A 19,417-nucleotide genomic window follows, 5' to 3' on the forward strand; every position below is an offset into this window, starting at 1 on the left:
AACGTCCAACAGGCCACCCACCATATCACACCCAGTATTGGTAAATTTATTATGAGTTAGTTAGTGGTTAGTCCGAATAGTTTGCTATATGCAAAGAAGAATGGTCTGATTTCATAATACGTTTTTTTCATTCAGAATATTTGAAGGATTTGTACTCTGGGAGAAATATCAGTCAATATAGTCAACCAAGAACATATGGGGGAAATCAATATACTAACATAATTTTTTTATACTGAAAGCTGTAGAGTCCCAGCTCCAAGGATCAAAATGAACCATCACTATTCTGTCTACGATGGCGCACATGTCTTTTTCAAAAGTTTAAAATGGTCTGCTAGTAGAACTGGAGGTTATTGCAACTAATCACAATATTCGACTTTTTTAGGTAAGAAGTGTTTTCACAGTTTAGTTTCAACAAACACCCATTTCAATAAGCAAACTCGATTATTCGCAAGAAATTATATGACACACTCAGATAGTGACACTGATAACAAAACTCTTTCCTTCTAATCGGCAACTTGAAGGTCCCATCCATCAAATAATTACAGTTAATTTCAGTAATAACTCAAAACTACTGTACTGTAGCGAGTGAACGACATACATCAATAAAATTAACTTTGTGAAACGGTACTCCAATTTTTCCTTAAGTTTTCAAATTAAGTCTATTTATAATACCTCATCAGTGTACGGAGTAGTAAATGATGCATTTGCTTCAATCTTTGTTTCATCTCTATTTCGCATTATTCAGAATAGCATCACTCACATTATGGACACAACTCAGTTCAATATGGTCGTAGGGGATGGAAAATAATCACATGGCTCTTACAACAAAGCTTCATTACTCTCAGTATACCTCACTCAAGTGTGAAAAAATAAGGCTATCAAGAAACGGTTTTAATCATTTAGAATCCCAAGGACATTACTATTTATTCGATATACAGTTTGCCAATGATGTAAAAAGAGGTGAAGTTTAGTTCGTAGGAGGACTTTTTTTACTATTGGTTCCAATCAATTTGTATCAAGCCGGTGGTGGTGATGATGGATTTTAAATGGAAAGAAGGTCGAGTCATACCTTATTTTTGAGGCTATTCGATTGCCGTTTCAAAAATGCTGTACACTTTGTTTTAGCACCTGTCAAAAAAACGAAAAAAAAATATTAGAATAGTTAGAATAGCAAGAATTGCAACGAAACATGACTTTTTTTCAAATTCGTTCCTTACGTTTTGGAAAACTTCAACTCGAATTTCTTGGCATGAGTTGTGTAGTTTCACTATCAATTTTTCCTCATCTCTGTGTCCTATAAACAATCGACTTTAAATTTCCCCAGAAAAAAAATCCAAACAGGTCTGGGAAACGTTTGAGCCATTCGATTGGCTTCTTCGATCATTTCTCTTTGGGAATAATCTATTAGGCATTGCCTCACTAGATGAAACTTACGAGTTGTGGAGCTCCATCTAGTTTGATGTAAAGGAGGTCTTTTAAAAAGATGGAAAAATTATTTAAAATTTAGTGAAAAAGATTGTTAGGAAAAGGCCGATTGATGGCCACTGCGCTCCCCAGATTTGACACCTATAGATTTTTTCCTATGGGGTACATTCAAAGTTGGTTGTGTATAAAACACAGCTATCGTAACTATACTATTTTTTTTCATTTCGCCGTAATAACAAAGAAGATCAAATGTAAGGCATTTCGGAAAAACCAATTTTTACAATAAGGTGTCCCTCCCTTTCGATTTAAGGGGTTGATAGCAACGGACTAGTGGACTCCTCGATTTTTGATTGGGGCATAACAAGTTACAACCCCATCCCCTAAATTTTAACTGAGAAGAATATGGCTAAGTGATACCTCATTCGAAAGGGCTTTCTATTATGAGTTCAGCGTACTAAATTTTACGTCATTAATTCAATTCGTTTCCCAAATATTCACATGGGTATTCTAATAAACGTTGGTTTTCCCTTCAATTTGAGTAAATCAATCGAACTTTCACTCATTCATTCTGTAATTTTGATGATAAATCTGTTGTATAGTTCCGCACTGGTAATTGTTAATGACAAAATCAAATAGTACTATTTTGATAACTAGCGGATGGCAGTTAACGATTATCATCGAAACAACAGAATAATAAATTAGTGAAAATTTAATTGATTCATACAGCATGTTTATTTATTCATTTATTTATTTATTTATTTATTTAATGCTTACAAGGAATACAAACAGGCTTAGCCCACAGAACAGTATTCACCTATTAAAAACTACAAATACATCGCTTCAAACTATCACAAGTAAAAGGAACAATAGAGTTGTTTTTGCTTTATGAAAGAGTATTCCTGAGACTTCGCTTCAGATTTTTAAGTGTTATATTGAAGATGTCCAAGTCAATGCAAATGTTATTATATGCAGTGATCATCCTAAAAATTGGAGCATTCTGTGCACTGTTCGTCCTCCGAAAAGGAGCATAAAATGTGTCTCTATTTCTCAATCTAATATCAGGGACTCTGAACGGAATTGACTGCAATATATCCGGTACACGAAATATACCATTGACAATTTTATACAGAATAGTAATGTCAGCCATTTGTCGACGATTTCTTAGGTCCATTATACCAAATTTCTCCCGGATATGTGAGTACTCATGATTACTATAGACGATATTATTCTTGAAGGCTAGGAATCTGGGAAATTTGTTTTGTATTCTCTCAATTCTCTCTATATAGCATTTGTATTGAGGATTCCAAATTGTTGATGCGAAATTCAGTCGACTATAAATATACGAGTAATATAACACCAAAAATGTTTTATTATTTTTAAAAGTTCTACAGTGCCGAAGAACATATCCGAGCAACCTATTGACATCCCGTAGAAGATTTTCGACATGCTGATCGAATAAGAGCTTTCTGTCAAACGTTACCCCTAAATCCACAATATGGTCTACCTGCGAAAGAGAATAATCCGCCATGGTGTATTGATGCTCTATAAGTTGTACATTTCTACTAAAAATAACCTTGTGGCATTTGTTATAATTCAGGAAAAGATTATTCTCTGCACAATAAAATAATAACCTATCAATGTCCTGCTGTATCAGAATAATATCCTCCACTCCCTTAAATCCTCTGAAAAATTTTAGGTCGTCGGCATACAACAGAAAAATGCAATTTCTGAAACATTTTCCTATAGTGTTTAAATATATAATAAAAAAGAGTGGTCCCAGGTGAGAACCCTGGGGCACCCCTGAAGTATTACAAAATGTGGCAGATCGAACGCCATTTATTGTCACAAATTGAGACCTCCTACTTATATAAGAGGAAATCCATCTTAAAAGATCCCCGCATATACCCACTTCAGCGAGCCTCCGAAGCAATTTCGCATGACTTATTTTATCAAAGGCCTTCTTAAAGTCCGTACAAATAACATCAACCTGAGTTTGTTGGTCCATGGTTCTCTGAAGATACTCAGTAAATGTCAAAAGATTAGTTTCGATGGTCTTTCCTTTTTGAAAACCATGTTGTTGATCGATTATCATATTCTTAGTATGATTATAAATATATTTATAAACCAACGACTCAAAAATTTTTGGGATAATGGATATTATGCTTATTGGCCTATAGTTTTCAATTTCATTAATCGGGCCGCTTTTATGTACTGGAGTTATAGATGAGATCTTCCACTGTTCCGGAAATGTTGCAGTACTCAAGGAAAAATTAAAAATGTGGAGTAGAGGGAGGGCTAAAGATTGTGCACAACTTTTCAGCAATATTGGAGGAATACCGTCAGGTCCAGTGCCTTTAGAGACATCAACAGATCTTAATGCACCCATTACTTCGTCCAATTCGAAAACCACACTCGTCAGGTAATCACTACTATATAAATTTTGAGTGCATTCAAAAGCTGAAGTAGCCTGATCTTCCGCAGTTTCATAAACCCCATGAAAAAATTTAGCAAAGAGCTCAGCTATGTCCCCCGAGTTATTGCCTCTTTCACGCCCGAGATTCATCTCGACAGGAAAACGAGAATTTTTATTCTTACGAGCAACATGCCTAAAAAATTTTTTCGGACAAATAGTAACCTCATCCTCTATCCTTTCCAAATAATACTTGTGATCCAAAAATATAAGTTTTTTACATAGTGATCTCAAGTTTCTGAAATGACGAAAATCATCCAAGTTCTGATATTTCTTCCACTTTTTATGAATTCTTTGTTTTGTTTTGATTAGTTTAATAGTTTTCATGGAGAAAAAAAAGAGGAAATTTTTTATTTCTTTTTGTCTGAGGAACACTCTCTCTTACAATATCGTTCACAATTTGATAAAAAATATCCACCCTGAGATTCACATCACCCCGGAGAACATCAACCCAATCTACCGCTTCAAACCTTTCATTTATCAAATCGTAGTTGGCTTTCTTAAAGTTGAACGTGAATAAGTTCGCTCTGTTTTCTAAATAATGTGTAGTTTTAACATTAAAAGTAAATTCTAGCGAGGGATGGTATTCATCCTCCCTTACAAATGGGTTTTCATTTTTCATCAAATGACCAACACTATTTTCAGTACACAAAACAAGATCAAGCAGTTTCCCATTTTTATTTAATACATTATTGAATTGAACTAGTTCCATGAAACAAAATGTATCAACTATACGGGAAGAATATACATCAACATTAGTTGCAACCAATATATTGTCTCTGTCATTCTGACTTACCCATCTGACGGAAGGGCAGTTGAAATCACCACACATCAACAAAATATTATCCTTGATGGTCAATTTATTCAATTCAAGTTTGGAGAGAAATGAAGCAGTAGCAAGTTCATCGCCCGGTGGTAGATAGACACAGCACAAATACATCCTTATGTTATTTAACCTAACCTTAACCCATACATCCTCCGCTTCACTATTAAAGTTCACCAGCACTTCAGGTCTTAGACTATTTCTGACCGCAATGAATACTCCGCCACCCTCCTTCTTGAAAGAAGATGCAGAGCTACGATCTCTGCGGAAGATTGAGTATTGGCTCTCATCAATTAATTCGGAGTTAACCACAGTATCATTTAGCCATGATGCCGTTATAAAAATTATATCATGAAAATTAGATATGACATTCAGTTTGAAAGTAGGTACACAATTTAGTTCGTAATCCACGAACATTTTGATAGGCAATACTTAGAGACATAGTGATCCGTGTACTTCAGATATTTCATGTTAGCTTACATTTGTTAGGAAAGCTATTTTGTTATCATCTTCAAATCAGATTCACTCATTATGTGTAAGATCTTTGAGGTGTCATCTTTTCGTGCGAGTATGTTTCCATTCTAAACCCAGACATATTTAAAATTGTTGTTATGAGCCGCTTCTCTAGCACTTTTATAAAGTATTTTATTTACTGTTGTGAGATGTTCGTTGATGAAGCATCTTGGGGAAACATTATCAATTTTGAACCCTTGTTTACCTCCCTGTTCAGTACGTTTCAATTTAACAGCTGCTAAGAAGTTTTGCTTCTCAATTTTTGATCTAAATTTGACAACGATGTTCTTGGGTTTATTTGTTAACTTGGTTGGTACTCTAGTTATGAAGTCCAGTCCTTCAGGCCGCACTTCGTGATTCACATAAGAGCTAATCTTAGTCATTATCTCAAACAAGTTCTCATTTTTTTTCTCAGGGACATCCATTATTTCTATGTTATTCTCTCTCGAGTGTTGCTCTAACTTGTTCATACGATGATTCAGGTCGGAGATTTCCTTTTTCATTAATTCATTTTCCTTCTTTAACTGATTAGTAAGTTTAATCGTGTCATCCAATTTCGACAATTTCTTCTCGAAGTCGGTGATCTTGCCCGAGCAGAATTCCACAGATGTACGTAGTTCGCGTACATTCCTATTCAAGTCTGCAATTATCTTCGTTAGATTCTCGATACCCGCGACTTCAGTGCGATCGCCGTCGATGTCCTCCCCATCTGATTCGACAGGTAAATCTGTTATATCCCTCATTGATCGGCATTTGACGCACAACCAGTTTCCACCGGAAAGATTGTTTATTAAAGACAGATGGTTTTTCGTAACATCAGAGCCTCGATTGTTCGCATGGAAAAACTGCTTGCATGCACCGCCACATTGCAGACGTGGCGACTTTCCAGTGAGAGAATTAGTACACTTTCCACAAATTTTCATTGTAGGAGACGAGTATAAGAGTTTTTCCAACAAAAATACGAGTATCCACAGAACTTGTATCGAATTATATGGAAGTTGAAATTTGTTATTCAATATTTCCACGATATATTCACTTCTTTGAAGAGCACAACAACGAGACGTCCGTCATGTGTTGCGCACATGATGATTGTTCAACGAAAGAACCAGTACTCTACAAAATTCAAATTCGAATATCTCGAATGCGAATATAATGAATGAAAAAAAAATTGAATATACCGAAGTCAACATAAAAAGGACATATTCAAATGAGGTATCATTAATTACCTTCGAAACGATATATAGTATTACGCCTTTCCACATAAAAATAGGATCTCGTCTTTCTCCTTGAAAGTTAGAGAGCCTGGTGCTCCCTACACAAGTACATCTTATCAGCAAATCTGGCTAGTGAAGTTGTGATTAAAAAGGTAAGCACTACCCAGAAAGCTGATACCATTAAATGGTGTATTGATGGTTCAAAAACCACGTCAGGCGCTGGAATATACATGGCAAGCACCAAGTATACACTATCGTTAGGCTCCTGTTCGAGTGTTTTTCAGGCAGAAATAAACCTGAAAAGAACTATCATGCAAGGATGTGACATACGCGGATATATTGAAAAATCGAACGTAATTTCAATGTCAAAATATTTTATTAGTCAACATATTCTCCTCTTAATTCGATACATTTAATACAGCGAACCTGCAACGTCTCTAGACCTTTCAAAACAATGTGTCTTCTTGCTCTGCAAACCAAACCTCCACAGCCTTTATTACCTCCTCGTTGGAAGAAAATTTACGACTTTTTATACTTTTTTCAGTTGAGGAAAGAGATGATAGCCGGATGGAGCCAAATCTGGTGAATAAGGGGGAGGGGGGGGGTTCTAGTAATTCAAACCCTAAATCACGAATTTTTTGCATGGCAACATGTGAATTGTGTGCAGGGGCGTTGTCCTGCAAAAACAAAATATTCTTGGATAGCTTTCCACGTCTTTTCTCTTTAATTTTTTACAGTAGACAAGAGTGGTCAGTAAGGTCGAATAGTAGAATAGTAATCTTAGGTTATTGTTCTACCTTGTTAAACATGATTACTCCATGGCAATCCCAAAAAACTGTAGCAGGAACTTTTCCAGCAGATTTTTGGACACGAAACTGCTTAGGTGTTGGAGAACCAGAGTGTTGCCATTTCATCGATTGTTGCTTTGTTTCTGGATCGTAGATCTTCCCAAGTCTCATCCATAGTAACAATTCGGTTCAAGAAATCTACACTGTTTTCAAATCGAGCACAGATCGAACGCGATGCTTCTACCGTTGCACGCTTTTGGTGAACATTCAAACATTTGGGGATCCATTTTTCAGGAATTTTTCTCATGCCAAATTGACTATATGATGAAATGTTCAGACTGACACAGAAACTGGCCTTCTCGATCGGTCACCATCTTCAATGGAAAATTTACCTCTTTCGAAGCTTGCCTATGTCATCGACTCGAAGCTAACATGGGAATGCCGAAGGAAATCAGGCAAGAACAACAAAGTTTCTTTAGTCTGGGTTCCAGGTCACTATGAAATCAAAGATAACGAGGAAGCCAACACCCTCGCCAGAAAGGAAGCACAAACGTAACTTAATGGCCCAAAGTCTTACTATGGTTTAGAAAAATGCATTTATAGGAAGGAGTTTCTGGAGAAGGAAGAATCCAAGAGGTATTTGGATCTGAGCAAGAATAAGTTACATCTCATCATTGATGACTTCCTCACATATGACATTGCTGCCTTAGAAAGCTTATGATGAGAATGGACTTATCAGAAACTGACGAGTGTAAATTCTGTGGGAGAGAGAAGTAAACTCCTGTTCACCTTGTCACAGAATGTCTCGCCATTACAATCCTGCGCAGAGAAAAATTTTGGGAGAAATGAGGATTTAGCCTCCTTGAAGCCCTCTCAGATACTGGAGTTCATTGGAACACTGGAGCTGGAGGGCCAGCTGTAGATGGCGCCTTGTGAAAGCAGCTCTGATGGAGGCACAATAGACCTCAAGGTCGCAGTGAAAGGTTACCCCCTTACAAAACTATAACTTTATCTACCCTTGTAACTAGTGGACGTGAAGCGGTCTCGTAGAGTCAACATCCTACTGCAATGATTTGAAAGTGAAATCCTTCTTCTAACACGTCATGAACTCGCTAAACTATTAATAATTCATCTTATCACTTTAGCCACGATGAACTGATCAAAGCAGCTCTTCACGAAGTATACTCTACGATCGAAGGTGATTATCGCGTATACCCACTTTTTTGTGGAAAAAGACAATAACACAAAATGCAGTCTGTACATATGGTCGACAAACTGATCATTCCTTATCCTGACTGAAACAAATTTATGCCTGGACGTTTCTTCTGATGAGTAATAATAATAATAAAAAGTGTTCTCTTTTTTATGTAACTCACTATATAATGAAGAGATAAAACCGTTCGGATTAGTCAGGAAGGATGGACATGATATTTTATCTGAATTGCTTCAACCGTTTGTCAGAAACTATTATCTTTTCCTTTATGATCGACCATGACAACTTCCTGTTCCTACTCGATATACCCGACTCGACTGATATTATGTATGTAGGTGTAGATGGATTTTAAGGGAAAAAGTTCAGATAAAATTCTGTATGGTCAACGAGGGTAAATTCAAGACCTTTTTTCCCAGAAAACGCTCACCTATCATATACTTTAACATAAATATAGTGGTTAAGGCTCGGGTTAAGGTAAATAATCGTCTTTTTTTAATACTTATTTTCTTCCTGGCAATTCAATGATATTGTGGCACACAGATATTATTAGATACTCACGAGTTTTGCATGGCCTCATCGTGTGTTATGCGAATGATACCGAATATTATAACTGATGATTTTTGTTATGATTCTTTTTTCGGAGATGAAACCCGAAATGAAAGAATCATTTTCAGTTTTCATGCTAATTCTGAATCGATAGAAACCAAAAAGTATTAAAATAGCTCTTGTACAGGTGGGCAAATTTGGATGTTTTAGCACTACAGCTTTTAAACCAGTGGAGATAGACAAAATCTGATACCCCATTCTCGGTCTCTTTTTCTGAGAAACTAACAAGAGTATTAGTCATTTTTGGCCACTTCCTTTTGTTTTCGAGTTATAAGCGAAAATTGGAAAAATGGCGATTTCGAAATTAATTTATATCTCCGCTAATACTGATGATAGAGCTCTGAAATTAAAACATTATACAGGCACTTTTTTAAGTAGAATCCAGTGGCGTGCTTGACTTTTTAGCAGGATTTTCAATTACGAAGCTATGACCCAAAGTTATGTTTTTTTAAATGAGAACATTAGATTTCTGTGCGATTTTTTGAAAGCTTAATTTTTACTGATTTCAAAAATATATAACATCATATAATTTGTATCAATATAAATAATAGAAAATGGTCAAAAACCTATTTTCTCAATATTTATATGGTTTCAACTTTTGACGAACACAGAAAAATAGAGCTTCCTATAACAAGAGCAAACTCCTTCCGGCAATGTCATTCTTTCTATGCTTTTTACTAATTTTCACAAAATTTGAATCTTGAAGGAATTGAGTAAGGAGCATAGAAATTAAAGGACTAATAGAAGGAAACTGTGGTAATCATAAGGTGCTACATTTTTCTTTTCTCATCAAAAGTTGAAACCATAGAAATATTGAGAAATAAGGTTCTTGACCATTTTCTATTATTTATAATGATACAAACCATATGATGTTATATATTTTTGAAATCGGTAAAAATTAAGCTTTCAAAAAATCGCACAAAAATCCAGTGTTCCCATTTGAAAAAACATAACTTTGGGTCATAGCTTCGTAATTAAAAATCCTGCTAAAAAGGCAAGCACGACACTGGATTCTATTCAAAAAGTGCCTGTATAATGTTTTAATTTCAGAGAAAAAAAAGAAGGTGGCCAAAAATGACTACTACTATCATTAGTTTCTCAGAAAAAGAGAACGAAAATGGGGTATCAGATTTTGTCTATCTCCTCTGGTTTGAAAGCAGAAAACATCGAAATTTGCTCACCCTGTACTTCGAGCAAAAGGTGCATAATAGAACGAAATGTTTTCATCACACGATTTGATAAATATTAGGATGATCGAAAATTAGTAGTGATATGACTCCGAAGGTCCAGAAAATTTTAGCAACAAAAGTTCCTTAATTTTTTCGTCATTTCCATCTGCAGTTTATCCCTCAATCATTAATCAGAATTGCATCATCGATTTTTCAGAAATTAAAAAAAAAACACGATAAAAAAATAATGATAAGAATAATTATTTCATAATAGCCATGCTTTTTCTCTGTGTGGATTACTATAAAGAAGGGTGATTGTTCGCAATTCGTGAAAATTTTAATGAGATGAGGATTTAATAACAAATTAATTGAAGACACCGAGTGCATTGCTTGTAATTATTTCTATTCCTTCGAATCATTATGTTTTTTTTACTACACGGATAATTGCGAGGAATGAGATTGAAGTCTTGAATACTTATACATAGAAAACCATGAATATCGAAATAAGTGTAATTTGACAGGAATGTGTGTAGGTAGTGAAATGTATAGAAATATTGATGTCATTGAGTATATTTATGAGAACGAATTGAAATATTTTTTTTCAATATGCCTCACATATTTAAAATTGTTGTTATGAGCCGCTTCTCTAGCACTTTTATAAAGTATTTTATTTACTGTTGTGAGATGTTCGTTGATGAAGCATCTTGGGGAAACATTATCAATTTTGAACCCTTGTTTACCTCCCTGTTCAGTACGTTTCAATTTAACAGCTGCTAAGAAGTTTTGCTTCTCAATTTTTGATCTAAATTTGACAACGATGTTCTTGGGTTTATTTGTTAACTTGGTTGGTACTCTAGTTATGAAGTCCAGTCCTTCAGGCCGCACTTCGTGATTCACATAAGAGCTAATCTTAGTCATTATCTCAAACAAGTTCTCATTTTTTTTCTCAGGGACATCCATTATTTCTATGTTATTCTCTCTCGAGTGTTGCTCTAACTTGTTCATACGATGATTCAGGTCGGAGATTTCCTTTTTCATTAATTCATTTTCCTTCTTTAACTGATTAGTAAGTTTAATCGTGTCATCCAATTTCGACAATTTCTTCTCGAAGTCGGTGATCTTGCCCGAGCAGAATTCCACAGATGTACGTAGTTCGCGTACATTCCTATTCAAGTCTGCAATTATCTTCGTTAGATTCTCGATACCCGCGACTTCAGTGCGATCGCCGTCGATGTCCTCCCCATCTGATTCGACAGGTAAATCTGTTATATCCCTCATTGATCGGCATTTGACGCACAACCAGTTTCCACCGGAAAGATTGTTTATTAAAGACAGATGGTTTTTCGTAACATCAGAGCCTCGATTGTTCGCATGGAAAAACTGCTTGCATGCACCGCCACATTGCAGACGTGGCGACTTTCCAGTGAGAGAATTAGTACACTTTCCACAAATTTTCATTGTAGGAGACGAGTATAAGAGTTTTTCCAACAAAAATACGAGTATCCACAGAACTTGTATCGAATTATATGGAAGTTGAAATTTGTTATTCAATATTTCCACGATATATTCACTTCTTTGAAGAGCACAACAACGAGACGTCCGTCATGTGTTGCGCACATGATGATTGTTCAACGAAAGAACCAGTACTCTACAAAATTCAAATTCGAATATCTCGAATGCGAATATAATGAATGAAAAAAAAATTGAATATACCGAAGTCAACATAAAAAGGACATATTCAAATGAGGTATCATTAATTACCTTCGAAACGATATATAGTATTACGCCTTTCCACATAAAAATAGGATCTCGTCTTTCTCCTTGAAAGTTAGAGAGCCTGGTGCTCCCTACACAAGTACATCTTATCAGCAAATCTGGCTAGTGAAGTTGTGATTAAAAAGGTAAGCACTACCCAGAAAGCTGATACCATTAAATGGTGTATTGATGGTTCAAAAACCACGTCAGGCGCTGGAATATACATGGCAAGCACCAAGTATACACTATCGTTAGGCTCCTGTTCGAGTGTTTTTCAGGCAGAAATAAACCTGAAAAGAACTATCATGCAAGGATGTGACATACGCGGATATATTGAAAAATCGAACGTAATTTCAATGTCAAAATATTTTATTAGTCAACATATTCTCCTCTTAATTCGATACATTTAATACAGCGAACCTGCAACGTCTCTAGACCTTTCAAAACAATGTGTCTTCTTGCTCTGCAAACCAAACCTCCACAGCCTTTATTACCTCCTCGTTGGAAGAAAATTTAGTTAGAGCTTCCTATAACAAGAGCAAACTCCTTCCGGCAATGTCATTCTTTCTATGCTTTTTACTAATTTTCACAAAATTTGAATCTTGAAGGAATTGAGTAAGGAGCATAGAAATTAAAGGACTAATAGAAGGAAACTGTGGTAATCATAAGGTGCTACATTTTTCTTTTCTCATCAAAAGTTGAAACCATAGAAATATTGAGAAATAAGGTTCTTGACCATTTTCTATTATTTATAATGATACAAACCATATGATGTTATATATTTTTGAAATCGGTAAAAATTAAGCTTTCAAAAAATCGCACAAAAATCCAGTGTTCCCATTTGAAAAAACATAACTTTGGGTCATAGCTTCGTAATTAAAAATCCTGCTAAAAAGGCAAGCACGACACTGGATTCTATTCAAAAAGTGCCTGTATAATGTTTTAATTTCAGAGAAAAAAAAGAAGGTGGCCAAAAATGACTACTACTATCATTAGTTTCTCAGAAAAAGAGAACGAAAATGGGGTATCAGATTTTGTCTATCTCCTCTGGTTTGAAAGCAGAAAACATCGAAATTTGCTCACCCTGTACTTCGAGCAAAAGGTGCATAATAGAACGAAATGTTTTCATCACACGATTTGATAAATATTAGGATGATCGAAAATTAGTAGTGATATGACTCCGAAGGTCCAGAAAATTTTAGCAACAAAAGTTCCTTAATTTTTTCGTCATTTCCATCTGCAGTTTATCCCTCAATCATTAATCAGAATTGCATCATCGATTTTTCAGAAATTAAAAAAAAAACACGATAAAAAAATAATGATAAGAATAATTATTTCATAATAGCCATGCTTTTTCTCTGTGTGGATTACTATAAAGAAGGGTGATTGTTCGCAATTCGTGAAAATTTTAATGAGATGAGGATTTAATAACAAATTAATTGAAGACACCGAGTGCATTGCTTGTAATTATTTCTATTCCTTCGAATCATTATGTTTTTTTTACTACACGGATAATTGCGAGGAATGAGATTGAAGTCTTGAATACTTATACATAGAAAACCATGAATATCGAAATAAGTGTAATTTGACAGGAATGTGTGTAGGTAGTGAAATGTATAGAAATATTGATGTCATTGAGTATATTTATGAGAACGAATTGAAATATTTTTTTTCAATATGCCTCACATAATTTGCGCCAATATTATGGAAAAGCACTTAATTCATAATTCATTTGTTATTTTCGTTCAAAAATTGTACAGTGATATTTTCTGTATAAGCCATAATTTCGAATGTTTTTATAGTTAGCTGACGAACGGAGTGTTATCATTCATTACAATAATGTAATAGTTATTTGTACAACAAGTGAGTTAAATGAATGTTTATTCATGAGAAGAAAGTTTAACCCACGAGCCCGTAGGGCGAGTGAGTTTATTTCTTCGAGTGAATATACATTTTCAACTCACGTGTCATATACAAAATTTTATCCAATTTTAATGAAAATTTAAATATTGAATCCTTTTTAGAGGAAATATTTAATAATTCAAATTCATATCAGGATATCCCTTCGATCGATGGTTGCTGTGGCACTATGCAATCAAAGATTATAGAGTAGAAAGATAGGAAACGAAGCGACTAAAGTGATGTGAGCGCCATCTGTGTTTCAAATGTGTTTTTAAAGCCCTAAGACTGGTTGAAATTTTAATTCGAGGGACATATGAAATTCTGCGAGATGTCAGAGTTAGATGGCCATTTTGATCAAACAGGGTTTGAATGTTTTGATTCTTGTATCCATTGACAACCTCGTATCGCCTTTTGTTTTTCAAGCTCGTTCTAGTTGCTGATTATTGAAATTTTTGTCTAATTTCTTGTCAAAAACCTCAGGTTATCGCTCGAAACTTATTGTATGGTAAAGAACTGTGGATCAAATAAAAAAAAATTACTGAGGAAAATGGGAATGTAAGTATTGAAACTGGTAACATGTGACTCGGTCATTCATTGATTTTTATTTTCAGTGCTACGAAGTGCATAAAATTTTTCAGGAGGTAAAAGCCTGCAAACACTATTGACTACACCATGTGCAATGAACATTTTACTGCAAGTCGATGGAGAACTGTTCATCCACGTAAATTGTTGTATGCAGGAAGCATCCCTTACATGAAGGGCTCATTTATTAGGGGAAATTATGACTTTTATATGTCCATTCAAAGATTCTCAATTGCCTTCAATATATTCAGAAATGCAAAAGTTTTATGGATTTCGATTTGGGAATCGGGTGATTGTCAAATTATTGTTTGAAAAGTCAAAGTTTTATGAAACCTTAGTTTTTTGTGCATTCGTCAATCAATTTGTATATTGTGTCATAAAGAGACCATACCATCATCATTAATCATAAAATCATAAAAACGCATGAAGAAATTATACTGACGGGCTTGAATACAGGTCTTGTAAGGTTTTTTTCAATTGTGGTTCTGAAAATTTTGTAAATAATATGTAAGTAAGGAAATGTGCATCCTATGACGGTATGTATTGGTTCATATCAATTTCTGATATAAATTGTACAAATTCAACTCAGTTTATTAATTCAAAACGTTTTCACAGAAAAAACACCTTTGCCGTACCTATAGCAGATAATCATGTACTCTTGTATATATAAGTCAAAGCTCTATTCGTTGGCCATAATTTCAAATTTTTGTAAATTGTTTATAGATTGCAAATAAAAATTTATTACATCCAACAGCGTATTTCATTGATACTAATCGATTCCAAACAATGTTCAGATGAAAACTAACATCCTTGTCACAAAACAAAACCATCCTTTTGTTTTTTTGTTCAGGATGTTTGTTTTCTGGTCTCAACAAGGTCAATATTGAAATTCAATACAAGGAATAGAATTCGAATTTCGCGCCCCTCAATTATAAAATAGAAAACTGTTAATAAACAATATAACAGCATTATAGAGGAAGCAAATGAGGCAGCAGAAGCAGTTACTCCATTGAAATCAAAAACTTTGTACGAAAAGGAATATATGGAGAAATAATAAGAAAGCCAAAGGTGTCAACGAAAAAACCTTTTCAGCTTATATTTCCGAAAGGTCCAAGAAAGTTAAGTCATCGTCATCGTGGTAAATGAACATACAATAACCTGAGCTAGAGCTACCCTAGGCGAGTCCAAAAATCCCTTATATGATAGGTCTAATCAATTCCATAACCGAGATACAGGGTGCTTCATGTATTCACCTAAAATTTCAATTTCTCATAACATTTGAACTAGTATAGGTAGTCGGTTGATATTTGGAATATATGATTCACTTGCACATATCGATTGATTCACATTTAAATTTCCAAAAAATTCCAGGTCCGTAGTTGAAAAGTATGGAACATCTTCCAAGCTAGGATTCAACACACAATTTTTTTGGATTTGATGGAGATATTTTATAAGAGCAGAAAATTTTCAATGAGATTCAGTAAATTTCATTGTCCCGCACGTCATTTTGCTCAAAGTAAACTACAGGGAAAGCGCAGTGAGAAATGTTTTCATCTTATTTTGGTTACAAATCAACCGGTTATACTGGTTGGTTCAAAAGTTAAGAGAAATTCAAATTTTAGGTGAAGCACCTTGTATCTCGGTTATGGAATTGATTAGATCTATTATGGGTTTTTTGGACTCGCCTATAGGGTAGCTCTAGCTCAGGTTACCTTATATTCATTTACCGATGAAACAACCTGTATAATGTGCCGTTTTCGAGTAATTTGATGTTCAAAAATTAAAAAGTATCCGTGAAATTTGAAAAATTGGGTACTTTGGCTGTGTTTAAGATCCACAGATGTGTAGTGTCACAGATTTACCTAGTTATTCTGAAGCTGATTTTGTTTTTCCAGTGTTGGCACAGCTCATTATGAAAACATAAAATGGCTCTATCTTTCCATCAGGGAAAAAAATCCAATCGGAAAAAATGATACATGAAAAAAATGTTTTTTCTGACCTCAATATTTGTAAGAGTTGTACAAAGAAGGAAATATAAATATTAAGAATGTTGAAATCAGTTGAAGGAACAATAAAAACCTAGATCTCTATGGCGACGTTTTTGTGGTTTATTTCGGTGGTTTATACCCTCGATTCTTCAAAATACCTGTCATCAACAGATGAAGGTGGTGTATTTTGGTTAAAATCATTAACGCACGTTCTAGTAAACCATTTTGTAATGTGCATTCAACTTAATCTGAGCAAGTTTCTTCAGACACAAAATTACATTATCGGTTTATGCTCGGGTTTATGTCATTAATGTTTACATATTTTCATTCAGGTCATAAGTAAGTGATACAACCAAAGATTTACATTCAGACACACATTAAACTTCAAAATTCCACAGCCTACTAGGCGACGTTATATGTTTTCTAGATCGCCAAACAATCTCGTTAGACATCTCTAACAGATCCAAAATCCTGTTCATACAACTTGCATCGGTGGGGACCTGTTTCCCTCTGCTCAGAATGCCCGATGACTAATGTCACCCAATCACCCAATTGAACCCACAATATCATTCGACACTTCCTGAACTATTTGACCCACTAATTGATCGGATGATCTTAGGTGTGAAGAGCTTTAGAATCCTCATTTTACGTGGAAAATTCGAATACGTGCAAATAATCGATTCGGTAACCGTGACGCGAATTATTTAATCGAATTCATGGATATAATTGCAGCGGAATCTAGCCTTGTCCATCACGAAAATTACCCGATTCAGATGGAAGACTGTCTGCCTCGTTACAACAACGTTTAATTTCGCAATTCGCTTAATGGGCACCTACATAACGACTTTCATAACAAAAAGCGTTAGATCATTTCTGTCGATTCATCGCAAATCGATTATTTATCGAAGGTGGAAGAGTCCGTGTGTTGATGATTGGGAAAAAAGTGCTTACCGTCAGCAGCGCACATGCAATCTCTAAATCGGCGGTCAGATAACAATATCCCACAGGTTATCCGGAAACGTAAACATCCAGTTAGTCCTTCGGCGGGTTCTGCCGGACACTCACAGACGCGTTAAACGCGAACTGATGGAAAAGCCGAAAAAACACCTCGCACGACTAGAGATCGGCCGTGGAACGATTTAACGATTTCGTTTTACTAAATTACCGTTCGTAAATTGCGGACTACCGGCAGTCGACGACGCTGCTGCTGCAACGTTCATATTGTGCGGTTCAGTCATTAAACTGGGCATTTGTGCGGAGGCCGGATTTCATTGACTGGTCACACAAATTTCTTTCAATGTCGCACGTTCGGCGGATCATGCGACGAGGGGGGTATCACGGGCGAGAACGGGAGCAGAGCAGAGCTCGCGAATCCGCCTCGGAGGTCAATGCAAAGGTGAACGCGGCCGATCTAGGTGAGGAGGTTGCCTTGGGGTGGCTGTCGGACGCAGGGAATGCAGTTCGGTAACGGGAACGGAAAGAAAAACGATGCCGGGTTTATGCGTTCGGCTCTTATCACAAATGATAAGGTTGTAATCGTGTCGGTGTTAGTTGGGGAGCCCAAGAGGGTAATTCGGGATTTACTCGAGCGTAATATAAGGGGACATACCTTGGACCCTGTAGAGTAACCTCTACCAAAAATTAGACCCGTATGTAGGGCTAATTGTTCAGGACAGCTTGTCAGAATAGTAAAAAACGATCATTGTACAGGGTGGGCAAATTTCGATGTTTTAGCACTACAGCTTTTAAACCAGTGGAGATAGACAAAATCTGATAACCCATTCTCATTCTCTTTTTCTGAGAAACTTACAATAGTAGTAGTGATTTTTAGCCACTTTCTTTTGTTTTCGAGTTATAAGCAAAAATTGGAAAAATGGCGATATCGAAATGAATTTATATCTCCGCTAATACTGATGATAGAGCTCTGAAATTGAAACATTATACAGGCACTTTTTTACGTAGAATCCAGTGGCGTGCTCGCCTTTCCAGCAGGATTTTTAATTACGAAGCTATGACCCGAAGTTATGTTTTTTTAAATGGGAACACTAGTTTTCTGTGCAATTTTTTGAAAGCTTAATTTTTACTGATTTCAAAAATATATAACATCATATGGTTTGTATCAATATAAATAATAGAAAATGGTCAAAAACCTTGTTTCTCAATATTTCTATGGTTTCAACTTTTGATGAGCATAGAAAAATATAGCATCGTATGATTACCACTGTCTCCTTCTATAAGTCCTTTCATTATAATGAAAATTTATGAAATATATCTGGATTCAAATTTTGTGAAAATTGGTAAAAAGCATAAAAAGAATGACATTGCCGGAAGGAAACGGCTTTTGTTATAGGAAACTCTATTTTTCTTGGCTCGTCAAAAGTTGAAACCATAGAAATATTGCGAAAAAGTGTTTTTGACCATTTTCTATTATTTATATTGATACAAACCATATGATGTTATATATTTTTGGAATCAGTAAAAATTAAGCTTTCAAAAAATTGCACAGAAAACTAGTGTTCCCATTTAAAAAAACATAACTTTGGGTCATAGCTTCGTAATTAAAAATCCTGCTAAAAAGGCAAGCACGCCACTGGATTCTATTTAAAAAAGTGCCTGTATAATGTTTCAATTTCAGAGCTCTATCATCAGTATTAGTGGAGATATAAATTTATTTCGAAATCGCCATTTTTCCAATTTTCGCTTATAACTCCTAAACAAAAGAAGGTGGCCAAAAATGACTACTACTCTTGTTAGTTTTTCAGAAAAAGAGAACGAGAATGGGGTATCAGATTTTGTCTATCACCTCTGGTTCAAAAGCTGTAGTGCTAAAACATCGAAATTTGCCCACCCTGTACATACTCGAGCGTGTCAGATCGAGATATATGTGGTTAATTACATGTTGAAAAGTATATATTCTCCTAATCTGACCATTATGACGAAAATGTTTGGGAAGGCGCCAAACTTGCAGA

At 35.3% G+C, this 19,417-nt stretch overlaps 1 protein-coding gene across 5 annotated transcripts in view; it reads right to left on the reverse strand.

Moving 5' to 3' along the window:
* Positions 1-19,417, reverse strand: part of LOC123308282 (potassium/sodium hyperpolarization-activated cyclic nucleotide-gated channel 2) — a 364,375-nt gene that overhangs the window by 197,136 nt on the left and 147,822 nt on the right. The window contains exon 1 of one of the 5 annotated variants that reach the window (XM_044890879.1): positions 17,400-17,878. The exons of the other annotated variants lie outside the window; for them this stretch is intronic. The gene's annotated coding sequence lies outside the window, so the exon portion shown is untranslated. Of the gene's footprint in view, positions 1-17,399; positions 17,879-19,417 lie in introns of those variants that run through there. 5 annotated transcript variants of the gene reach the window in all.

The sequence above is a fragment of the Coccinella septempunctata genome, chromosome 2 (assembly GCF_907165205.1).
Source record: "Coccinella septempunctata chromosome 2, icCocSept1.1, whole genome shotgun sequence".
NCBI lineage: Eukaryota > Metazoa > Arthropoda > Insecta > Coleoptera > Coccinellidae > Coccinella > Coccinella septempunctata.